At 44.0% G+C, this 20,044-nt stretch overlaps 1 protein-coding gene across 7 annotated transcripts in view; it reads right to left on the reverse strand.

Moving 5' to 3' along the window:
• CXXC5 (CXXC finger protein 5) overlaps nt 1–20,044 on the reverse strand; it is a 238,425-nt gene that overhangs the window by 166,698 nt on the left and 51,683 nt on the right. For 6 of the 7 annotated variants that reach the window (XM_030213251.1, XM_030213253.1, XM_030213254.1 and 3 more), the window contains one exon: nt 3,342–3,411. The exons of the other annotated variant lie outside the window; for it this stretch is intronic. The gene's annotated coding sequence lies outside the window, so the exon portion shown is untranslated. The remainder of the gene's footprint in view (nt 1–3,341; nt 3,412–20,044) is intronic. 7 annotated transcript variants of the gene reach the window in all.

The raw sequence follows: 20,044 nt of genomic DNA on the forward strand, positions 1-20,044 counted from the left end.
AGGCTTCAAGAACCTGGCAATCCCCCCCCCCCCCCCCCAAGAAAAAAAAAAAAAAAAGTTTTAATACGGTTCAATGGACATTTCCTTCAGAAATCTCTCCATGAGTCCATTCTTGCCCAGATCGAAGGATCAAGACAAGGTTATATTATGACTTAAGGCACATTCTTATACTAATTAGCCTTCAAAATGGGAACCCTTATCAATTAATTCTAAATTTTTTAATAGTGTTACCTGCAAGGATGTGCAATTACATATCTAGAATAATTATCTACTGCTGTGCACACATATTTACATCCTTGCAAATTGGGTAAAGGTCCTATATAATCCATCTATCAAATTGTGTTCAGGTAATTTTCTCCTTTTTAATTACCCCTTAGACATGTGGGGAACAGATCGTCTAGTCTGGTACTAACAGACCAGACATAATTAAACTAATACCACGATCTGTTGCCCACCTATAAGTGGCCTTTCTTCCCAGATGTTCAAATTTTTGGTGCGCCCATTTCGCCAAACCTGAGCAATTATCTGGTTCTTGCAAAGTTTCCACCTCAAGAGTTGTGATTTTACTTTATTCATCAGCCACCGCGCTGTAGAGACGTTCTAGAGTATTACCCTTGCAATGAGCATCTACATAAAAAATAATAACATTAGTATTTTACACAATTCTAAATATCTTGCCACAATTCTTTGACCCACAAATCTTTGGTATTAATTTTCCAGTTATTTTTGTACCAAGTAAGTAGCCACGTGGCTAATTCAGTCCATGAATCAGTATATATGTATGACATTGCCCTAAATTCTCAGTTTTCAAAGCCATATAGGCAGCATATAACTCTGCATTCCACATTCTTTCCTCCAGCATACTTAGCAGAACCATCTGTAAACCACGCATGTTGCTGCTCCTCATTAGTTAATTGATTATAGGTTTTTCCCCACCTGACTGGGCGCTCCACCCATTCCAGAGGTTCTAGCTCAGTTTGTCCTATTCCTGGAAGGGCTGTCACCTTTTCATGCAGTGAGGGAATTCCCCCAATCCCTGATTTTGTTCTTTCCTGAATATACCACTTCCATTTAGTTATACTACCTTCTTGTGCATGCCCTATCCAATAAGTTTTTGGGGAGCTATGTATCCATTGCATTATTGGTATTTCAGGTCTCAGGACAACAACATGTCCTATAGTTAACTGCTCGGTATCCACCAGAGCCCAATAACATGCTGTTTCTCAAAAGGAGTATATTTCTTTTTACTTCTAAAAACCTTACGGCTCTAGAACCCAAGTGTTACCCGTTTCCTTTGTTTTTGCCAAAGGCTCTAATTAGCATAATTTTATTTCCCCTGAGACACTTAATTCTACTTCTAATTACACTGGCCACAGATCCAAAGCCTGTTTAAAAAAAAACAAAAACCTGTTGCTCTTCTCCCTTCACTCAAGGTCATATTTTTTCCCCTGATATGCACTGCTTGCAATTAACACATTCCTATGCCTGAAAGTTTAAAAGTTTCCCTGCCTGAGACGGTCCTTGTATCTTATTAAGATTTATCTCCCATCCCTTTATATGTGCAATTAATGACTCCAAATTAGTCTAAAAATAATTTTAAAGTCATGATATAAATGTACTTTCTTTTTTTGTTAATTTTCCCTTCTCCATTTCTTATATTTATACTGTGTCACACTTACAATGGCACGGCACGCTCAGTTATCATTTTAACTGCGTAAATCACACATCATTCCAACTGCATCACCCTTACAACGGCACGCTTAGTTATCATTTAGTAAAGTATTCTGGCAAGCATCTCATTTTAACTGTAAATCACACACTAATCATTCCAATTCTGTACTTTTCCTATGCTGTTTATCCCGTCTCTAACGGGTTTTCAGGTAAGCAATACTGTTACATAGTAACATAGTAAATGACGGCAGATAAAAGACCTGTACGGTCCATCCAGTCTGCCCAACAAGATAAACTCATTCCTTCTCCCTTTTTGTTTTAACATTTTTGCCTGAATCAAACTTACAGCAAAAGGCAATGATTCCTTTAAACCGGAATCCTATTCCACCCATTATGACCACTAAGTGGCTATAACAACATATAGTACCTCATTCCAGCCTTGGAATTCAACTCTCCCCTGCATTCCTTTTAAAAAGGTGTCATTCTTTGTAAGAATCCCACACGCTCGTCGCCAAGATGTACTGCTATGGATTTACAGCTCACTGACACAGACTACTAAATTACCGTGGATTCTTTTGGATTTTTATTAGATAAATGAAACCTTTATTAGAGGTGCTAAAATCTACAATGATTAACATATATACTAAGGTTAGCTATATAAACAATCATTACATCACTGGCCCCTACATCTAAGCAATGCTAAGAGTTCTTAGACCAGGAAAGGAAACAATAATACACTATATACATACATCACTGGGCCATACATCATCCAGGCTCTTATCATCAGCTGGGGAGGCCCGTTACAGCGAAAGCCAGGAGCTTTTTAGACCAGGAACAAGTCCTCTGCGCAGTACGTACGTTACTCACAGATGAGCTCCAAATTTCACTGAAAGAAACTCCCCTTTTTATTGGGCTCAGAACTCATGTTCAGAGCTAAGGAAAATTACAGAATGCTTCTCTGTTTAGGTAAACAAACCATACTGTGGGAACGTGGTCACATGCTTTCCAAGTCCAGGTGGCCAAGACTAAACTTCAGAAATCAAGAACCATCCTCCCCTTTGCATACCAAATTAATTCATATCTTCTGCATTCCAACTTGTTTTTGTATTTACAAGAAAAGTTACTTTCGGTCAAAGGCGGAAGATTTCAGAGTTCATTATCGATCAAAGCAGGGTTGAAAAGCAATCCTTTAAATCTTCTATTACACAGCCTAACTCAGACTTCACTGAAAAAACTCTAAACCCTTCAAAATATTGCAATTCGCCTTGTCTGTTACACCAAGAAATTTGGTTTAGTTACACCCCTACTGAGAAACACCACTGGCTGCCCATCCCACAACGAATACAATTTAAAATTTTGCTGCTTGCATTTAAAGTTTTCCGTTTAGGTCTAGTCCCTTACCTATCTTTCCTAACGATTCTCTACTCCCCAGTTAGATTGATGCGATTCATCAATGATCACAGAATTGTACTCCCCAGCCCCAAAGCTGCTAAGTATTTATTAATAGCATTTGTACAAAATAATAATAGGTAAAATCATCCATGCAGTTATACTACTCATTTTGAAAATAACAAATTAATTAAAAAAATAACAAAATCACTAACAGTGGCGAGGAATTCACTAAATAAGAATGCTTTCAACAATTTATGACATTTCAAGTAGTAACATACCTGAGTGACCTCGGTGGGGAATTCCATTTCCTAGTAGCTCGATATGTGACGCTTGCATCATCATTAGGATCTGTAACGAAGATTTTTACAACACGGAGAATGGAGTAGATAGTCTCTCAACGTCGGAAAAGCATTATGTAAAGGTAATTCTAACAAGTATTGCATATAGTCAGGTAAAAGACCAAATAAAAGTGCATTCTATTCTCTTGCCCCCACAACCTAGAATAATCTCCCTTTAGACATCACTCCTAAAATTAAAGACTGTCATTAAGACCTGGTTGTTTCAACAAGCTTATGGGTAGTTCGGCTCGTGTATCTGGTCTCAGGCCTGCCCCTTTCTTCTTTCCTTATGTTTTCCCCCCCCTGATTTCTGTCCGAGTATGATTTGAAGTTTGGCTTTCCCATCTGTCCTATTCTTTTTTTTATTGTAGTTCTTTTTCCATTGTGTTTTTCACTTTTAATTAGGATTGTAAACCACTTTGATCTTTATGTCAGGTAATGCGGTATAGCAAGTGCCAATAAACCATAAATCTCTACACAAAGGGGAAAAAGGTGCACTGTCTGGAAAGCAGTATATACTAATGCCCAAAGTATGGGAAATAAGGTTTTAGATCTTGAGGCTACGATGGAAGAGGATGATTTGGATTCAGTGGCAATCAGAAAGACTTGGTTCACAGAGAACCATGACTCAGATATAGTTATACCGGGCTATAATGTGTTCAGGAAAGACAGGGTAGGAAGAAAGGGAGAGGGCACGACATTTTATGTTAAAGGTAATATTAAAATCACACAATTGCAGGACCTATGTGGTAAGGAAGAGGCACTGTGGGTCAGTCTGGAAACAAGGAATCGCAAATGTATTTACACTGGTGTGATAGACTGAAGTCTCTGTTCACTTCTTCTGTCTGTATATCACACCAATATAAATACATTTGCCATTCCTTCTTTCCAGACTATATTTTGAATGTCTTCAGCTATGAAAGGGGAAGTACTACTAATAGGTGATTTTAATATGACAGAGGTTGATTGGGGTATCCCTACTGCAGGTCTATTAGAGGCAGGGAGTTCCTGGATTCCCTACAGCAGGAACTACTCCAGCAGTTGATAATGGGAACCCACATGGAATGGGGTCATACTGGACTTAGTGCTTACTAATGTGGAGAGCGTTTCTGATGTTTACAGTAGGTGATCATCTGGCAACCAGTGATCACCAGATGGTGCAATTTAATATTAAGATAGGTGTGGAAAGGGTTCACTCAAAAGTGAAGGTTCTAGACTTCAAAAAACTAACTTTATTCAGATGGGGGATTACCTAAAGGGATTGCTGTCTGGATAAGAACATCTGGAAGAAGTTGGAAAGCAGTGGGCAAAACTGAAAGGAGCTATTTTAAGAGCAACAAACATTTTTGTAAGGAAAGTAAACAAAAGTAAGAGAAAAAGGAGGCCGCTTTGGTTAGTAGCTGAAAAGGTAAGGAAAGGCCTTTATAAACTACAAGAGATTGCAGAAAGAGGAAGACAAGCAAGTTCGAGGGGCGTAGCTACGGGTGGGCCCAGGCCCTCCAATCACAGTTCAGGCTCACCCAGTTTCTCTTGTTGCTCCACTCGGGATTCGGCACGGTCTTTGCATTTAAATCTTTTATTTTACCTCAAGTCACAGCAACGGCAGTGAGAGCAGCAGGCTCGCCTATAGCCTTCCCTTCCCTCTCAGTGTCACGCCCTCGCGGAAACAGGAAATGACATCAGAGGAAGGCGGGACACAGAGGGAAGGGAAGGCTGGAGGTGAGCCTACTGTTCTCACTGCCGTTGCTGCGACTTGAGGTAAAATAAAAGATTTAAATGCAGGGCAGCATGAACGAAAAGGGGGATGTTGCAGAGAAGAGGATGGGTAGGTAGGACTGGGGTTTGAACATGAACTCCGGGGCTGAAAATGGGGGCAGCTGAGGGCTGGGGTGAGTCGCTGGGCACGGATGGATGGAGGAGAGGGCAGGGGAGAGAGAGGAGTTGCTGGACATGGATGGATGGTGGGGAGGGGAGAGAGGAGAGTTGCTGGACATGGATGGATGGTGGGGAGGGCAGAAAGGAGAGTTGCTGGAGATGGATGGATGGAGGAAACGGCAGGAGAGAGAGGGGAGTTGCTGGACATGGATGGATGGAGGAGATGGTAGGAGAAATGCTGGATGTGGATGGAGGAGAGGGGAGGGAAGAAAGGAAGGAGATGCACATGGAGGAAAGGGGAGAGAGGTGAAAATGCTGGACATGGATGGAGTGGAGGGCAAGGAAGAGAAATGTTGGACAGGGATGAAGGTAAGAAAAAAGACAGAGAAAGGAGATGCACACGGATGGAGGTAAAGGGAAAGAGGAGAAATGCTAGACATGGATGGAGGGGAGGGAAGACAGAGGAAGGAGATGCACATGGATGGAGGGGAGGGAAGAGGAGAGCGAAGAAATGCATTCCCCTGCGGCCCCAACAGGCACAGGACCCAGCCAGCACACACAGAACACAGTCTGCAGTGTTCTCTGAAAAACAAGCCACCATATGCTCACAAATTTTGGAAGCTCAAGCCTAGCTGCCCAGGTAAAATAAATATGTTTAAATGTACAGTGTAATGGTGGTGGTGGGCTTCTGGGTGGGGGTAGGCTCATCATTGCCTAAGAGGAAAAGTTATATTTAATCAAATATACCTCCCCCCTCCCCCCTCCCCAAGTAGTGAAGAGGATACCCCCACTCAGAAACCCACCAACAATAAATTTTAATGATATTGGGTTTCTGGGTGGGGGTGGACGCAATGCCCAAGTTAAAATAGAGGTTCTATATTTTTTTTTATGTTGGTGGGTTCTATATATTTTTTTGTTTGTTATAAAGCAAAGTTTAAAGGATATATGCCATTGCTGTAATTATATTGCAGGATCCTGTCGTGTATTGAGATTATTGCAGACTTAAGTCTGGTCAAGTTTAAGATATGGGATAATGTAACTGGTTGGTTTTTCCATTATGTATGTATATGGTTTATATTGATGCAGGACAGCTGTTGGGCAGACTACTTAGAAATCCATCATCAAATGCATTGTAATGCATTATTTTGTAGTGTCCCAAGAAACACTACTCATACCTATACGTACAGTGTCCACCCATATTAGTTCTGGGCCTACCCAAAATGTCAGGTCTGGCTACGCCACTGCAGGCAACAATATCTGGAAAAGCTAAGAGAAGCTGGTAGAATAGTAAAGAAAGCAAATATGCAAATGGAAGAAAAAATAGCCAATATGGAAAAATGGGGGGGGGGGGGGGGGGGGGAGGAGACATGAAAATATTTAGATATGTTATTTAGATATGTTAATGATAGGAGGAAGTGCAAAAGTGGCATTGTGAGACTCAAAAGTGAAGGGGAGGAATATATTAATGATAAAGATAAGGCAGAATTACTTAACATATATTTCTGTTCTGTGTTCCCAGCTGAAGGGAACAACGCAAAGTCAACCACAAAGGTGGAGAAACTGGATCTGCTACGAAGGAAGTACAGAGATGGGAGAGTAGTGTGATCAACAGGACACTTCCAAGAAAAACCAAGGAGACAAGAGATGGTAAAATATTCTTTAATAGTAGATAAGACTCGACACGGCACCGTGATTCAGCAAACAATGCCTGCCTCAGGAGTCTGTGAATAGTATTCCTTTGTGGACGCTGTCAGAGAGATCTAGCAAACCAATTCAAGCATTTAAAAAGACTAATTAATGATCAAGAATGTCTACAAATCTGGAGTTGGATTGTTTCCAAAAGGAATCAAGATAGAAATACTGCTGTGTCCTAGCTAAAGAGCCATAAGCAGGACCACAGAAGACAAACACAAATAGGAACGGAGGAGTAGTCCCGTAATGATTTTCAGAGCACTGTGTTCGTGTAATGGAAGTGAATTTTAAAGATTGTTTTTCAACTCTGCCTTGACCGACAAGTGCACTCAGGGTCTGTATTTTTAATTAGAAGTAATTCTGCTTAAAAATTATTGTTTAACTGATTGTATGAAAATAAGTTGGAATGTAGAAGAAGGTAAGACACAGCTCTAATTAATTTGGTATGTGAAAAGGGAGGTGGAGCGTGTTTTGGGTTCAGACTGGCCACCTGGAATCAGAAACATGTGACCACATTCCCACAGTATGGCTTGTTTACCTAAACAGAGAAATTCTCAAGCATTCTGTGATTTTCCTTAGCTCTGAACATGAGTTCTAAGCATAACAAAAATGGGGGACCTTTTACAGTGAAGCTGGAATCTCATCTATGGGTGGACACATTGCATAGAACCAGACTCCTGGTCAAACTCCGGCTTCGCTGAAAAAGGGGCTTCTCAACTGATGTAAAAAGCCTGGATGATGTAAGGACCAGTGATGGATGTATGTATAATGATGATTGTTTATTGCTTCATTTCCTGGTCTAGAAACTCCTAGCATTGATTGGATGTAGGGACCAGTGGTGTAATGATTGTTTATAGGTATTGTTTCTTTTCAGTTATAATCATTGTGTATATAGCTTAATCACTGTATATATCTTAATCATTGTGTATTTTAGAACCTCTTTCATTTACCTAATACGAATCCAAAAGAATCCACAGTAATTACTGAGTAGTCTGTGTCAGTAAAGCAGGCTGTAAAACCAGGTCAGAACAGTTTGTGAGTAGCTGGCTAAACTAAAGGTTGACAAAGCAATGGGGCCGGATGGCACACATCCAAGGGTTGTGAAGGAAGTTAAGGAATAACATAGCAACATAGTAGATGACGGCAGATAGAGATCTGTATGATCCATCCAGTCTTCCCAACAATGAAGGTATGATGTGATATTACATACGTGTAACTGATCTTGATTTGTCTTTGCCATTTTCAGGGCACAGACCGTAAACTTCTGTACAGAACTGGCCTTGTGTGCAGTGGTGGCTAAGAAAGCAAATAGAATGTTAGGAATTATTAGAAAGGGAATGGAAAACAAAAATGAGAATGCTATATGCCTTTGTATTGCTCCATGGTGAGACCGACCCTCGAATACTGTGTGCAATTATGGTCACTGCATCTCAAAAAAGATAAGCAAAATTAAAAAGGTACAGAGAAGGGTGATGAAAATTGATAAAGGAGATGAGATGACTTCCCTATGAGCAAAGGCTAAAGTGGCTAGGACTTTTCAGCTTGGAGAAGAGACAGCTGAAGGGAGATATGATAAGAGGTCTTTAAAATACTGAGTGGAGTGGAATGGGTAGACGTGAATCGCTTGTTTACTCTTCCCAAAAATACTAAGACTAGAAAAGTGCAAACCCCTTCACCCACAGGAGGCTTGATCCAGCTGTTCTACAAATTTGGTAGCCTCTTTGGCCAAATCAAAGACGTGCTGGGTGATATAATGAGTAAAGTGCAAACAAGCTGGATAGGCAAGACTAAAACGGATTTGTAGCTTTGCTAATTTGGAGCACACCGAGGGGAAAACATTCTGGGCAGTGGACACTGCAGTGAAATAATCTTGAAAATACAGGATTTTCTTTCCATTATATTCCAGTGAATGTCCACCCCAGACACTGTGTAGAATGTCTACTTTGTGTGCATAATTAAGTAATTTAAAAATCACCACCTGCAGTTTTGCCATCCCATCAAGGGCCCAGTCTACGCATGCGCTCTATGTGAGGTGTACCAGTGGCACTAGGAAGCCAGGACTCCTACAATAAAACCGCAAGTCCTTATCAGGCAGTGACTCAGAGAGTCTCACCAGTCAGAAGTTGTTGCTGCGTTTAACTGCTTGAGCAGCCATCGTCCGACCAGACAGAATTATATAAGTAAAATGGCGGCTTCGTGCCAAAACTTACCCCGATCGGAACAGCATCCGCGGGACCTCCCCGGAGGAGCTGGGCACCACTGAGGCATATTTTCAAAGCACTTAGCCTTCCAAAGTTCCATAGGTCTCTATGGAACTTTGGAAGGCTATGTGCTTTGAAAATATGCCTCACTCTCACCTCAAAAGACCGAGTCAAACGAGCTCCGGTCAAGCTGCACGTGGAAAATAGCCTCAGAATAGCTACGCAGAACCAATACGTACTCTTTTTTTTTTTTTTTTAATGCTGTGAAGAAAGTTGGAGGCAGGCAGCAACAGAGGTACTCCGGTAGGCAGAGGGACAGGTAAGACAGGGAAAGGGCGAACCTATATGCCTTCAAAGTGGGCACCTCCAGCCACAACACCCCAGCTTCAACTGGCAAAAGCACAGGAGCCACCCCAGGCAGAATTTTTTCCAGGAGCTGATCAAGCTACGTCCACACCTGCTGAGAGATAGAGAAATACTGAAGGCAGATGGAGCTAGCCGTCCATAGAGCACTATGGTTTTTCAGTGTTCTCTATCTCCACCTGCTGGTAGGCGGACATAACCCATCAGTTAATGGATTCATCTGCTGCTGATGACAAGGAATGTGGGGTACAAATGTAACAAATAAATAAATAAATTCTAAACCCCAAGAAAGCTGTAAAGCAGAAATGTTCAGTCCAGTATAGTTATTGCCAACTGTCCCAATGCTTTAGTTCTCTGGAACGTGCTTCAAGCAAGCACGAGGCAATTGACACCGCAGAGAGAATCTTCCATAAGCAAGGGATAGTCTTACGATTCAAAACAGTAGATAACAGTCCATTGCGAAGCAATTAATTCACATGGTACCAAAACAGCAGCCGACTGTAAAGTCCCAGTGCGTCCTGAAGCAGTCCTCCCTCTATGTTTGCTTGCCGACTATAAACCCCAGGAGGCAGAGGTCACGTGGTACCATGGTGGAGAGCAGTCGCTGAAAAGCGGAGCTCCCACACTTCCTTGTTCACTTATCAGCAAAATCGGCACCCGATACGAGTTAAACACAGAGAAATCCTCTTGTAATACATCGGAGGGTAGAGAGCACGAGACAAGACCTCTTACTCGCCAGCTCGCTGTGGAATGGCCTCCAGAATTCAAAAGAAAGAAAAGGAAAAGGGTAAGGCCCTAGATCCCAACATGGCGGACTCCTCGGTCTGCCCCGCGTGGACTGCCGAGATCACCGCTGAGGTAACGGCGGCAGTGGAAGCAGCATTAGATAAAAAAACTACAGGCTCTATATGATCGAGCCGAAGCTGCCCACGAATGATTAGATGGCTTCCATTTAGATCTAGACCACATGCAGCAGCGAATCAGCGACATTGAAGATCGCATGCAGGAGACTGAAGAGCCTAGAGAGGAGCTTCAAAAGAAAGTGAAAGACAAGTTAGACGATTTAGAAAACTGAGCAAGGAGGAATTTGCGTCTTGTCGGGTTACCTGAAAATTTAAAGGATGCGGAGCTGGTGAGTTTTTTGGAGCGTTGGCTCACGGAGACGCTACGACTAAACAACTTGCAGGATCCACTGCGAATTGAGCGAGCTCATAGGATGGGGCCTCGCCGACAATCAAGTGACAAACCCAGAGTGATAATTATGAAACTTCTGCAATATGGTCACAAGCAGGCGATCCTGAGAGCCATTCGAGCAGGTCAGCCATTACAATATGAAGGTCGAAAAATCTTATGTTTCCAGGACTATTCGATCAGTGTGGCGACGGCGAGGCGCGCTTTTGCTCCAATATGTGCTGAACTATACGAACGCAAAATTAAGTTCTTTTTGATATATCCGGCCAAACTACGGATATCTTACGATGGCGGGGAACATACTTATGAGACAGTGGAGAAGGCCAAAGACTTTCTGAAAACGTTGCCAATTAAAGCAACGAAATGAAATAGCATATGGCAGTTAACGCCATGGCAGGAGGACCTCTGGATGGTTTGTCGGATAAAATGATGAAAAACAGATTATGTACACGGAGGCACTAGTTGAAACGCTGGAAGGACAAAGATCTACATTAACAATTTAAATGGGAAGAATTACAACCCCCCATAAGAAATGAAACGTGGAGTAAGCTGTAAATCTGGATGGAAGATTTGACGCACGCTGAGAACGCTGATGGAAACACAGGAGACTTTCAAATAATATGAGAATAAAAGCTGAACGGCAATAACTTGTTAAAGATGAAGAAACTGGACGGATGGAACATTAGCGACTTGAGACTCTAGACTAAAGACTGCCTATCAGATGACTCTGTCTCACTGACTGCTCAACATTCTTGACTTGTCTAACTGCCTTATAAGGTACATTGCAATAAGAATGGTACCATAAAGCGAATGCTACATACCTGTAGAAGGTATTCTCCGAGGACAGCAGGCTGATTGTTCTCACTGATGGGTGACGTCCACGGCAGCCCCTCCAATCGGAAACTTCACTAGCAAAGGCCTTTGCTAGTCCTCGCGCGCCCATGCGCACCGCGCATGCGCGGCCGTCTTCGTCAGTCCCATATGTAGCAAGACAAAACAAGGGAAGACACAACTCCAAAGGGGAGGCGGGCGGGTATGTGAGAACAATCAGCCTGCTGTCCTCGGAGAATACCTTCTACAGGTATGTAGCATTCGCTTTCTCCAAGGACAAGCAGGCTGCTTGTTCTCACTGATGGGGTATCCCTAGCCCCCAGGCTCACTCAAAACAACAACCATGGTCAATTGGGCCTCGCAACGGCGAGGACATAACTGAGATTGACCTAACAATTTATCCAACTAACAGAGTGCAGCCTGGAACAGAATAAACATGGGCCTAGGGGGGTGGAGTTGGATTCTAAACCCCGAACAGATTCTGAAGCACTGACTGCCCGAACCGACTGTCGCGTCGGGTATCCTGCTGCAGGCAGTAATGAGATGTGAATGTGTGGACAGATGACCACGTCGCAGCTTTGCAAATCTCTTCAATAGTGGCTGACTTCAAGTGGGCTACCGACGCTGCCATGGCTCTAACATTATGAGCCGTGACATGACCCTCAAGAGCCAGCCCAGCCTGGGCGTAAGTGAAGGAAATGCAATCTGCTAGCCAACTGGATATGGTGCGTTTCCCCACAGCCACTCCCCTCCTGTTGGGATCAAAAGAAACAAACAATTGGGCGGACTGTCTGTTGGGCTGTGTCCGCTCCAGATAGAAGGCCAATGCTCTTTTGCAGTCCAATGTGTGCAGCTGACGTTCAGCAGGGCAGGAATGAGGACGGGGAAAGAATGTTGGCAAGACAATTGACTGGTTCAGATGGAACTCCGACACAACCTTTGGCAAGAACTTAGGGTGAGTGCGGAGGACTACTCTGTTATGATGAAATTTGGTGTAAGGGGCCTGGGCTACCAGGGCCTGAAGCTCACTGACTCTATGAGCTGAAGTAACTGCCACCAAGAAAATGACCTTCCAGGTCAAGTACTTCAGATGGCAGGAGTTCAGTGGCTCAAAAGGAGGTTTCATCAGCTGGGTGAGAACGACATTGAGATCCCATGACACTGTAGGAGGTTTGACAGGGGGCTTTGACAAAAGCAAACCTCTCATGAAGCGAACAACTAAAGGCTGTCCTGAGATCGGCTTACCTTCCACACGGTAATGGTATGCACTGATTGCACTAAGGTGAACCCTTACAGAGTTGGTCTTGAGACCAGACTCAGACAAGTGCAGAAGGTATTCAAGCAGGGTCTGTGTAGGACAACAGCGAGGATCTAGGGCCTTGCTGTCACACCAGACGGCAAACCTCCTCCATAGAAAGAAGTAACTCCTCTTAGTGGAATCTTTCCTGGAAGCAAGCAAGATGCGGGAGACACCCTCTGACAGACCCAAAGAGGCAAAGTCTACGCTCTCAACATCCAGGCTGTGAGAGCCAGAGACTGGAGGTTGGGATGCAGAAGCGCCCCTTCGTCCTGTGTGATGAGGGTCGGAAAACACTCCAATCTCCACGGTTCTTTGGAGGACAACTCCAGAAGAAGAGGAAACCAGATCTGACGCGGCCAAAAAGGAGCAATCAGAATCATGGTGCCTCGGTCTTGCTTGAGTTTCAACAAAGTCTTCCCTACCAGAGGTATGGGAGGATAAGCATACAGCAGACCTTCCCCCCAGTCCAGGAGGAAGGCATCCGATGCCAGTCTGCCGTGGGCCTGAAGCCTGGAACAGAACTGAGGGACTTTGTGGTTGGCTCGAGATGCAAAGAGATCTACCAAGGGGGTGCCCCACACCTGGAAGATCTGTCGCACTACACGGGAATTGAGCGACCACTCGTGAGGTTGCATAATCCTGCTCAACCTGTCAGCCAGACTGTTGTTTACGCCTGCCAGATAAGTGGCTTGGAGCACCATGCCGTGACGGCGAGCCCAGAGCCACATGCTGACGGCTTCCTGACACAGGGGGCGAGATCCGGTGCCCCCCTGCTTGTTGATGTAATACATGGCAACCTGGTTGTCTGTCTGAATTTGGATAATTTGGTGGGACAGCCGATCTCTGAAAGCCTTCAGAGCGTTCCAGACCGCTCGTAACTCCAGGAGATTGATCTGCAGATCGCGTTCCTGGAGGGACCAGCTTCCCTGGGTGTGAAGCCCATCAACATGAGCTCCCCACCCCAGGAGAGACGCATCCGTAGTCAGCACTTTTTGTGGCTGAGGAATTTGGAAAGGACGTCCCAGAGTCAAATTGGACCAAATCGTCCAACAATACAGGGATTTGAGAAAACTTGTGGACAGGTGGATTACGTCTTCTAGATCCCCAGCAGCCTGAAACCACTGGGAAGCTAGGGTCCATTGAGCAGATCGCATGTGAAGGCGGGCCATGGGAGTCACATGAACTGTGGAGGCCATGTGGCCCAGCAATCTCAACATCTGCCGAGCAGTGATCTGCTGGGACGCTCGCACCCGTGAGACGAGGGACAAGTTGTTGGCTCTCGTCTCTGGGAGATAGGCACGAGCCGTCCGAGAATCCAGCAGAGCTCCTATGAATTTGAGTCTCTGTACTGGGAGAAGATGGGACTTTGGATAATTTATCACAAACCCCAGTAGCTCCAGGAGGCGAATAGTCATCTGCATGGACTGTAGAGCTCCTGCCTCGGATGCGTTCTTCACCAGCCAATCGTCGAGATAGGGAAACACGTGTACTCCCAGCCTGCGAAGCGCCGCTGCTACTACAGCTAAGCACTTTGTGAACACTCTGGGCGCAGAGGCGAGCCCAAAGGGTAGCACACAGTACTGGAAGTGACGTGTGCCCAGCTGAAATCGCAGATACTGTCTGTGAGCTGGCAGTATCGGGATGTGCGTGTAGGCGTCCTTCAAGTCCAGAGAGCATAGCCAATCGTTTTCCTGAATCATGGGAAGAAGGGTGCCCAGGGAAAGCATCCTGAACTTTTCCTTGACCAGATATTTGTTCAGGGCCCTTAGGTCTAGGATGGGACGCATCCCCCCTGTTTTCTTTTCCACAAGGAAGTACCTGGAATAGAATCCCAGCCCTTCTTGCCCGGATGGCACGGGCTCGACCGCATTGGCGCTGAGAAGGGCGTTGAGTTCCTCTGCAAGTACCTTCTTGTGCTGGAAGCTGTAAGACTGAGCTCCCGGTGGGCAATTTGGAGGTTTTGAGGCCAAATTGAGGGTGTATCCTTGCCGGACTATTTGAAGAACCCACTGATCGGAGGTTATGAGAGGCCACCTTTGGTGAAAAACTTTCAACCTCCCCCCGACCGGCAGATCGCCCGGCACTGACACGTTGATGTCGGCTATGCTCTGCTGGAGCCAGTCAAAAGCTCGCCCCTTGCTTTTGCTGGAGAGCCGAGGGGCCTTGCTGAGGCGCACGCTGCTGACGAGAGCAAGCGCGCTGGGGCTTAGCCTGGGCCGCAGGCTGTCGAGAAGGAGGATTGTACCTACGCTTACCAGAAGAGTAGGGAACGGTCTTCCTTCCCCCATAAAAACGTCTACTTGTGGTGGTAGAAGCTGAAGGCTGCCGGCGAGACAACTTGTCGAAAGCGGTATCCCACTGGTGGAGCTGCTCTACCACCTGTTCGACCTTCTCTCCAAAAATATTGTCCGCGCGGCAAGGCGAGTCCGCAATCCGCTGCTGGATCCTATTCTCCAGGTCGGAGGCACGCAGCCATGAGAGTCTGCGCATCACCACACCTTGAGCAGCGGCCCTGGACGCAACATCAAAGGTATCATATACCCCCCTGGCCAGGAATTTTCTGCACGCCTTCAGCTGCCTGACCACCTCCTGAAATGGCTTGGCTTGCTCAGGAGGGAGCTTGTCCACCAAGCCCGCCAACTGCCGCACATTGTTCCGCATGTGTATGCTCGTGTAGAGCTGGTGTTAATATGTGTTGTAGCTTGAGGCCTATCCACTGGAATGGTGGTGGGCCAAGTTACTGGGCTTTGGCCAGCTGAGCAGCCCTGACTAGGCCTGAAAGCCCACCAATGGCCTTATAGATGGGAACCTGCAAAAGCAGGCCTGCATGATGGGTCTTAACAAAATCTGGTACAACTGTCAAATTGAACATAGCACCTAAAATGTAGAAATAATGGATAAAAATGGATGAAGTTTGGTTTTTAAAATGAAGTTTGTGGTACTCAGATCATAAGAGCATATGAAAGTAGATATGAAACTGAGATGTCAATAATAGGGTATTTTTGTATCAAGAAGAGAAAAATAAGATGTTGACGAGAACGGAAATGTCACAAACAGGTGCAGATATTTTTGTAATAAGAAAGAACATGTTGTTTACAATAACGGAAATCTTGTAATAGCTAAAGCGGAAAGAAGAAGGTACAGATGGACATCTGCCGGAAAAGGAAAAAAAATGATTCAGAGGTTGTGAAATATTAAGAAAAAAAGGCTCTTGCCATTGACTTGTATTAAGACCTGTGCCTATAAAAGAGAGAAGATTTTGCCAGATAGTTGAAAACATTTCTCCAACTCTTCTCGGAAGGCACAGCTCTGTGCAATTGAACCCAGAATCTGTCTGATGATGAATGTACCAAGTTGAAGATTTAATCTTGGTAAGAATAAATTGAACCTTCTTTCTGAAAACCAATTGTGTCTTTATTTCTACTTATTCTTTATCTGTCATTTATTCTACAAAGCTAACCATACACAAGAGATCCTCACTCCCTGAACTAACTAGGATAGATCTTTATATGTGGGAACATAAATGGCCAAAGATCTCCTGGGACACTATTAGACAAAAAGCCGTGGTCATGGGAATAAGGTGTGAACTCCGCCTTCTGATGCCTTCCCAGAGCAGACCCCCATGGGTCTGGGTAACCCTGGAGGGATCTAAAAGGGAGGCATTAAAACAGTGGTGAGTCCCTTCCGCTGATGTATTCCCTGTATTCCCTGTTCCCGGCTTTCCTTCTCCTTTCTTTTATGTTCCACCTTGTCCGCAAGAGGGGACATTCTATTCTATGCGTCCAAGGTCAACTTGGGATGTTACTCCTGCCTTTCCTTTTACCCTATTCTTTTCCTCCTTCTTCTTTTCTGTCCCCGTCTCACGTCTCTCTTCTCCTTCTTTTTCTTCTACTCTGTCGTTTTTGATTTGCGTGATGCGTGTAAGTGTGTGATTGTTGCATGATTGGTGCATTCCTATGAGACGAGGAGACTCCGATCTCGTGGTTGCTGGCTGTTCCTTTCGCGTTCAATTCTTCGCATCGGTCTTTATGCGGGCTTCTTGCTCAACGATGCCTAGATTTTGTGCGTTTTCTATCTTCTCGCTATCTTCTCTGGCTGCGTTTTTGTCCACGTTCTATTCCCTGTTCTCCTTCCCATTTCTCTCTCTCTAATTCTTGCAGTTCTTACCTTTCCTACTTGCCCTCTCTGTCTTCTCCTGTTCTTTCCTTGTCCGTATGGGTTCTATGCTGCCCCATCTATGTTTCTCTTTATTCTCTGTTCTCTTCTCTCCGCACCTGTATTAGGGCTTTGCAGTGTTTACTCTCTGTGACGCCTTCCTCCTGTCTCTTAGTCTATAGATCTTGGGGAGAAAACTGATATTTGAAATTCCCTCCCCGTTGTCTCATGTCCCTTATTATAGCAGTCTTCTCTCTCAACGTTTACATTCTTTCCTGTGGTTAAGCCACGGCCTCTTTCCCTTCCCTTATTCTTTCCTATCGCAGTCAGTGAACTCTGTCCGCCCTCTCGTCCTGTGTACTCATTTCAAGTATCTGTATTCTTTGCCCCGGTTTGTCGGTCCTTTTTCCCTGTTCTCCCGTCCACCTTTATCTGTTGCTTTTGTGACTACGTCTTCCTCCCCACTTATGTCACCTGCGTGTACTTTCCCCATGTGCTTATCTGTTCTATTCTTTGTGCACTTCTGTGCGGCATCATTCTGGTTGGTGAGTTTTTTGACTGTTCTTCAAAGCTGACAGCCCACAGAACTCCCCCTCCTTCCCTGCTTCTACACTTCTGGTTCTAGAACTCGGACGGAGGGAGTGTCCCTTCCCTGCCCTCCTACAGATCTGTTGTCATTTTTGTCTTTTTCTTCTGCGCTGTACTTAACCCTCCGTGAGGTACTTAACCCCTACCTTACATGATTATGTTTCTGGCTTATGTTGATTTCTCCCCATACCGTTTTGAAACTGTCCTGATGTGTCTTTGTGAAAGATTTCAATCTTAAAACTGCATACTAAGTCTTTCTTCCTTATTTTTCTGTTTTTGCAACGCTTTATGGGCACTCTTACCCCTTCCTTCCTGTCATACAACATTAAACCACACTTTTATCCATGCCTGCCTGCTTTGGAAACCCCCGTATGAAACTTTCATGATATTACAAATCTCCAATTTAGAAGTCCCGGTCTGTATTCCGCCTCTGTTCCCCGTAGCCACTTTCTGTCATACTCACTCTATATATGACACTGTTATTACGCTCTAAGTCTTCTACATTTGTATTTTGTCTTTTTTTAGAAGTCCCAAAAGTCCTACGCTAATCCTCTCATGTTGCTGTATCTTTGCCTTCTCAATTTTTACGTGCGTACTTACTTTACTTTGTTTTTCTTATCTCTGTGACGGTCAGCCTCTTAGGGCGTTGCCCCACTTCCCCTTTTCTCTGCTCTGCTCTGGCTTTTTGGGCGTTGTCCCTGTTCCCCCTTTTCTGCCATAGTCGGTCTTCAACAAACTTTCTGTGTCTCTCAAAATTAGTCTTTCTCCCCTTCCCTCCCTTGTCCGGCTGATAAGGTTCCTTTATTCTGGTGATACTCTACACCTCCCGATAAGGCTCCTTTATACATCTCCCTGCCCTCTTCTCTGATGCTCTACCGACTCTTGCACCTTTTTATTTTTTTTTTTTTTTCCCTCCCTCCAAAATTGTTCCTTCTTGCTGCTACTCTTGTATATTCAGTTTAAGGGGTAATTAATGGAGTGTATCAAAAGTAGTAGCATTTATATGTATGACCCTCTATAGATTATTGTTATTATATTTAGAATTAATACTTTGCTATGTAATATTGGGAACTGTAATTGTGCGAGTCCGTTTTTAAATCTGGACACACATATGCAGCATTTCTTTTGCCTTGAAGGGGTAATGGAAGTGACTGTCTGCAATGTAGTTTCATGATAACATGCCTTTGTATGTTATTTTTGACTCCGGAATTTGGCTTACGGCACTGTTTCTGAACGGCATGATTAATATCCACTCATTTCCTGTAGAACTGCCTGCCCGTACTTTGTCAGGATGCAAGTTAGATTGTAAACTACTGATCAGTTCTACTGTGAAAAGCTGGGGTTTTTTATGTTCGTTAAAGCTGCGAGACTGTGTTCGCGTTCTATAAATAAATGGTGTATGCCATTGTTTTCAGTTCAATCATATATTCAGTTTTCTGCAAGTTTAACCTTGTTTTATGGCACATTTTCTCAGCATGCATAATGATATTTCTATGTAATGGTACATATTTCTTTTAAATCACTTATCTTTTGATAATTCAGTTGCCGGTTCTCTAGCTTCTTTGTATGTGCACTCTCCCACGAACAGCAGTGTTTAAATGTTTTCGGTTTCATTTTTGCGGTGGCAGCGCTGGATTGTTGCTTGTCTAGAATGGCCTTTGTTTCTGCAGTGTAATATTGCAAGTTCCATAATAATGATTTACAGTCTGTTTGTCCAGGTTTTTTTGTTCATTTACTTGATATTCCAATTTTGTTGTACAGCTTTTTCTTCCTCTGATATGGGGAACATACTAAGTCGTTTGTTCATTGGTTTGCCCTGCTTGTCCATCAAAAATTTGCGTGTGTCACTTTTCTTTCAGACTTTAATGCATGTTTATGCAGCACAACAGTGTGAATGATTTTATTTTGTATTGCATTGTCCTGGTTTTGCGGGCTTCCTTACTGTCGGCTGTTTTATTTTAATGCTTTTGAGTTCCCTTCTTATGAATTTTTTTAATAGAAAATCTATTGTCTAGTGACTCTCTTATGGTACTATCCCCCAAGAGCTTACATGTGTTCAGTGTTACAAATCTTTCTTTCAAAATTTTTTTATTTAGATCTATGTTATTTTTACCATCTTTGCATCTTGTTTTAGGTCCTCTTCCCTGGGATATGCTATATTTTTATTTCACTTTTTATTTTTAATTTCTTATATACCAGTGTCACGCTATAACCATTGGGTTTGATATCGATGCCTGGGGCTTACACCCATTGGAGGTGATCCTTCAATGGATGACGGTATCTCAATTAGTAGGAGTGGCCTGCGGATTCGGCATTATTGGCCATGTAGGGTTTACTTGTACAGAAGAGCGCGGGGGTAATAAAGAGACGTCTAGCGCCTTTCGTTGTGATTGTGTATAGGTTGACTAGGGCCTTTCCATACTTTTGGGACGGTTAGGTAATGTGGG

Source organism: Microcaecilia unicolor, chromosome 8 (assembly GCF_901765095.1).
Source record: "Microcaecilia unicolor chromosome 8, aMicUni1.1, whole genome shotgun sequence".
In the NCBI taxonomy this organism is placed as follows: domain Eukaryota; kingdom Metazoa; phylum Chordata; class Amphibia; order Gymnophiona; family Siphonopidae; genus Microcaecilia; species Microcaecilia unicolor.